This window comes from Sardina pilchardus, chromosome 10 (genome assembly GCF_963854185.1).
Source record: "Sardina pilchardus chromosome 10, fSarPil1.1, whole genome shotgun sequence".
Lineage (NCBI taxonomy): Eukaryota > Metazoa > Chordata > Actinopteri > Clupeiformes > Clupeidae > Sardina > Sardina pilchardus.
This window is the reverse complement of record NC_085003.1, coordinates 26,755,915-26,760,914: the sequence shown is the minus strand read 5'-3', so window position 1 is coordinate 26,760,914 and position 5,000 is coordinate 26,755,915. Positions and strand designations below refer to the sequence as shown.

The window sequence follows — 5,000 nt, the reverse complement described above, 5'->3', positions numbered from 1 at the left end:
GTGTGTGTGAAGTGTACATGTACAATATGTGGGAGTGACACAGAAGGGTTAAACTTTCAACTTGGGACTGGGCGAAGATCCCAACTGAGATTTGACCGAGGAATGGCTATTGTCACTGAGGTCCAGACCAATGCTTGACCGAAAGCCTACCACTCCCAAACCACTCCTCTGGCTTACAGTCATGGGTCATATTTCTGGATGTGACACATTCATCTCAAGATAAACTTCAGATCTGCACTTGTATAAAGACAATTAACATATAGATACCGTATATTGTACCCTACTCAACCTAGTGCTACCAAGGAAAAGGTTTTCTCAAACTAGTTTGTGTCACCATGATGAACATGTTTCAGATTGAGGTACCAAACTTATTTACCCACTTAAAAACCAAACAGCTGGGCATTCGTCCAAGCCCACATCCTTGCATAACACCAGTGCTGCAAATTTATACATATTCAGTTTGAATCCAGACCAGGTCATCAATCCTCTGTGGAATTTGCACTGATTTCAAGGAACGCTATGACCTTCTCGCTAAGAAACTTCATGAGCAGTTAAGGCCCCCAAACTCGGTCTCGTAGATTTTGGTGCAATGCACAGGAGCATACTGTAGCCTACATTACAATAGTATTGTTTGATTATTACACCGTTACACCATGAAGAATAGCGTACATGCCGTATAGTAACAATATGCAAAGGGCCAACGCATGTAACAATGTGACAACAACAGACATTCTGTACAAAATGATACATTATTGTTCCGGTGAGGGGCTACATAGGCTCTCTCTGGAATATACAAGAAAGGTGGAGTGGGTCGTTAGTCTGCCATATGAAATGTCAAACGCGTTAAATCGCTGACAGCTGACCATGGCTGCAGGCATTTACTGTGGGGAGAGAATGATCATGGACCACAGCAGTGATTTTTCTGAAAGGTTCTGAGACCTCACCGTGCAACATAATACTGCTTAGTCAGACGTCACCGAGTAAGCTAATACACGTTTTTAGCTTGTGTATTTCCTCGTCTACAATAGCCAGGAAGCACAGCACACACAAGCTAACAACAAAACGAAAGGCTCGTGTAGCCTATTATAACCGAATGCAGAACACGGTCTCCCAAATGCACCGCATCCCATACATGGACATCCGTCTGGGAAGATTTCACATTGGTTCCTCGAAATCACCCATTCAAAAATTCATAAGGTAACACTAACCTACAAATCAAGGTCTCGGTTATTACCTAAGCATCTCGTTAAACTGAGAGCAGACAACGACCTCGGCCAGATTACCATACGGCAGAGCAAAAATCACCGGACATCACCACGTAACATTTGGTTGTTTTAGCAACTAGCAGGCTTTAGCAAACAAGCACGGATGGAACTTGGTATGCAAACTCTGTCCTTGTACGCATACTGTCATGGCTAATATCGGTGTAAATTGTTTCCAGAATCACATGTAAGCCCCCACCACCAGCCAACATTGCATTTTCAATGCACAATTCCACAATTATTTCTGCAATAGCACATTTCTGCAGCATCTCGTTTACTGGACTGGCCGAGATTACATTGCAAGTTTTCTTTATAAGCATCGTTACAGCAAGCATTGGCTGCCTCTGCTGGCGAAAACGCCGAAGCTAACATTATTACAAGGGACTCTAATGATGGTTAGGCTACTCATGCTATTTTCCTCTGCTCTCTCGTAACAAAAGTTTAACATCAGTCGATTGAACAGAAATGGTCTTCGAATAGAAAATCCATATTTGTCATATGGCCTGTCTACTGACAGATGCAAATCGTTCGATGAAAGCAGTGTCGAGACAGACCAACGGACGTGATTACCTTGTAGATTTCACTGTCCCTTCAACATGAATTTTCAACAACTCGATCAAAAAACGTCCCAACTGTATTAATCCAAGAATATCTTAGGTCCGAGGTAGAGTGGTATCCCGGCCTAAAACACCGACAGCATCCATTCCATTGTGACCGGCAAGGGTAGCTGGTAGCCGGAATCCAGTTCAGCCCTCCCTCCTTTCTCTCACTGCAAGCAGACCGGGCTGACAACAGTGCCAAGACATCCCATCTCGCCGCTAAACGCGCTTTTTCACAGGGACGTTGGCCTGCTTCCAAGGAGCAGCACTGCACTATTCAATTCATCGGGGGGAGCGACTCCTTGCATTCAGCCGACCCCCCTCCCTCGTCTCCTTTCTCTCTGGTGACACTACCCGGCGCGCTGCGCAGAGATGTTATGAACACGCAAAAACGACATAGAACACAAGGAGATACAACATAACCGGGCACGTTACTTGGCGCTCACGACTCTCTTATAGGTAGCCTATCTGGCAGTTTCGCTGAACAATATCGCCGTTATACATGTAGGCTAGACGCGAAAACACGGAGGAGGAGCAGACTAGTTTGGGGGAAGGGACTCCTTTGCCACCGGTGGTCATGTGAATCTGCGGACGGGTGCGCTTCAAGGAGCCATCGTACAGCCCACTACTGCCCGACATCTGGATTTGCAGACGTAGAGCCAAATTCATTTGGGAAAGAGTTCACTCTCACACACACTCTCTCTCTTGCGTTCGTTGTCCCTCCCCCGTTTCTATTTCGGACTCCCCCTCTTTGGTTTGGCTCGTGTGGATTTAACCGTTTTTTTTATGAAGGACGTTAAAATAGGGAATCTCTCTCTGTCAGTGCATGTCATGTTTACGTGTAAGTTTTCAACGGTCGCTCACTTAGTTGACGCATAAATCGCATGAATACTAAAACAGTTTGTCATTCAAAGCATTGCTTAAAAATATAAAACATAAATAGGCTATCCAAAAAAGGTGCCATGAACACAAAACTAAACAAATAAACAATGTCATTGTTCACCATTAAATATAGTTTAGCTACCAGGTTAATTACAGTAGCTTGGCTGCATGTGTCAAAACAAAAGATAAAGGAAAGCCAGTGTGTGTTTTATTATCCACATGAGGATTGCCGTGCATATGACACTGTGTGTGTGTGTGTGTGTGTGTGTGTGTGTGTGTGTGTGTGTGCGTGCGCGTGTAGTGTGCGCGTGTGTGAGAGAGAAAAAAAAGCTCGGCTGGAGAGTGACATATCCAAGATGCACAACTGCTCTTCTTAAGTCAGCTAGGCTTTAAAGGCAGGGCAGACAGTTGTTCTGGGGCAAGACAACTCTGTGATAAACGACACAGGATCAGTGTCCAGCAACACAAGGCAAAGCCTCACTTATACCCTGAGACCTGCCATTGTCCTGAACCACAACATGCAAGCCAGCATGAATCCAGACCAACTGCTGCAAAGAACACACAATGGCAGCCCTAACATCCTATTATGTTACAGAAAACGACATTTCACCAACCATAACTTAGCATTATAGTCCAGACTGAACTGTTAGATAATGTCGGCATCTCTCTCTCTCTTCCCCTCTCTCTCTCTCTCTCTTTCTCTCTTTTTCTTCCCTCTCCTCCCCCTCTCACTCTCTGTTTCTCCGGGCGGAAGGCTCTGGCATGACTCGGACACCGGAAACTCAGCAGGCCAATTTAAACATCCCCAGATGATCCCTGCGCCAATTCACATCTGAACTTTATTGGCCGTTTCCTCCGAGGAGAGGTTGGGAGCGCCGTCACAAGAGCCCTGTTGTTTTACAGAGAGCGAGAGTGAGGAGCGGGGGGACTGGGAGAGGGAGAGAGGGAGAGAGGGAACGGAAGAGATAGATGGAAGGGGGAGAGAAGGGAGAGAAGTAAAAGTCAGAAACACAAAGAAAAGGAACAGAGAGAGAGAAAGAGAGGCAGGCAGAGAGAGAGAGAAAGAGAGAGAGTAGTAGTGGTGGTAGTAGGCAGGGACAGTACTGTATGTTTGAAATAATACCCATGATGCACTGGGCTAGTCAAGAAAGGATGGGAATGTCCCGGCTCACACAGCTCTGATTGGTGGAGATGCCAGTTTCAAAATAAACTTCAAATGCATTCACCTCCTCCTCCTCCTCCTTCCTCCACCACTCCCTCCCTCCCTCCCCACTGCTCCTTTCTCAGTGCTGAATATAAAATGCTCTGATGCACAGTCACGCATTGCTGGACGGCTTACAGTACACAAGAATCATGATGGAAAAACAGTACAAAAGCACTGTACAAGTACTGGCTGGCAACAACAACAACATTTGAAGAAGAAGAAGAAGAGAAAGACATTGCAAGTGAGGGTTCTCACTACAACTGCTCTCTCTCTCTCCCTCTCTCTCTTTCTCTCTCTCTCTCTCTCTCTCTCTCTCTCTGTCTCTCTCTCTCTTATTCCCGGTCTCTCAGTCTGCCTGTCAGAGGGGGCAATATGGTTCCAGTTAGAATGAGCTGAGTTTGGGATATTCCAGCATGATGCCGTGGGGTGGGGGCAGATCAGAGATGAGGAGCAGGCTGGAAAATAGGCGGAGGTCTGGGGGCGAGGTGGGATGGGGTGGGGTGGGGTGGGGTGAGGTGGGCTGGGGTGGGATGGGGTGGGGTGAGGGCTAAAAGCTGCGTTTAGAGCAGGGGAACCTCAGGGCAGGTTTGGAGGTCAAGGCAAAATGGCCACGCTGGGAGGAAGGGTGGGACACACGTAACTGATACAGATTCTGTAGGGCTATAGGGTTGTGGTTATCCCTGGGAGGTAATGTGTGTGTGTGTGTGTGTGTGTGTGTGTGTGTGTGTGTGTGTGTGTGTGTGTGTATGTTTGTATGAGTGTGTGTGTGTGTGTGCCTGCCTGCCTGTGTATGTTTGTATGAGTGTGTGTGTGTGTGTGTGTGTGTGTGTGTGTGTGTGTGACCCATATTGCAGGGGCTAAATGTAAACAGAGCTGGCCCTTTAATTGATGCAAGATGGCCAAGCTCCTTAAACCTGACCTCATGCAGCAGGACTCAGTCGAGACCATATCAAAGAGAGAGACCAGAGACAGGGAGAGCAGAATGCACATACACACACACACACACACACACACACACACACACACACATCCATTCACATTGATTTATAGTTT

The 5,000-nt window shown here is 46.7% G+C and overlaps 1 protein-coding gene across 4 annotated transcripts in view; it reads right to left on the bottom strand.

The window, feature by feature from the left end:
• Nucleotides 1-5,000, bottom strand: part of frmd4a (FERM domain containing 4A) — a 99,941-nt gene that overhangs the window by 64,725 nt on the left and 30,216 nt on the right. Inside the window, exon 1 of one of the 4 annotated variants that reach the window (XM_062547367.1) lies at nt 1,833-2,371. The exons of the other annotated variants lie outside the window; for them this stretch is intronic. The gene's annotated coding sequence lies outside the window, so the exon portion shown is untranslated. Of the gene's footprint in view, nt 1-1,832; nt 2,372-5,000 lie in introns of those variants that run through there. 4 annotated transcript variants of the gene reach the window in all.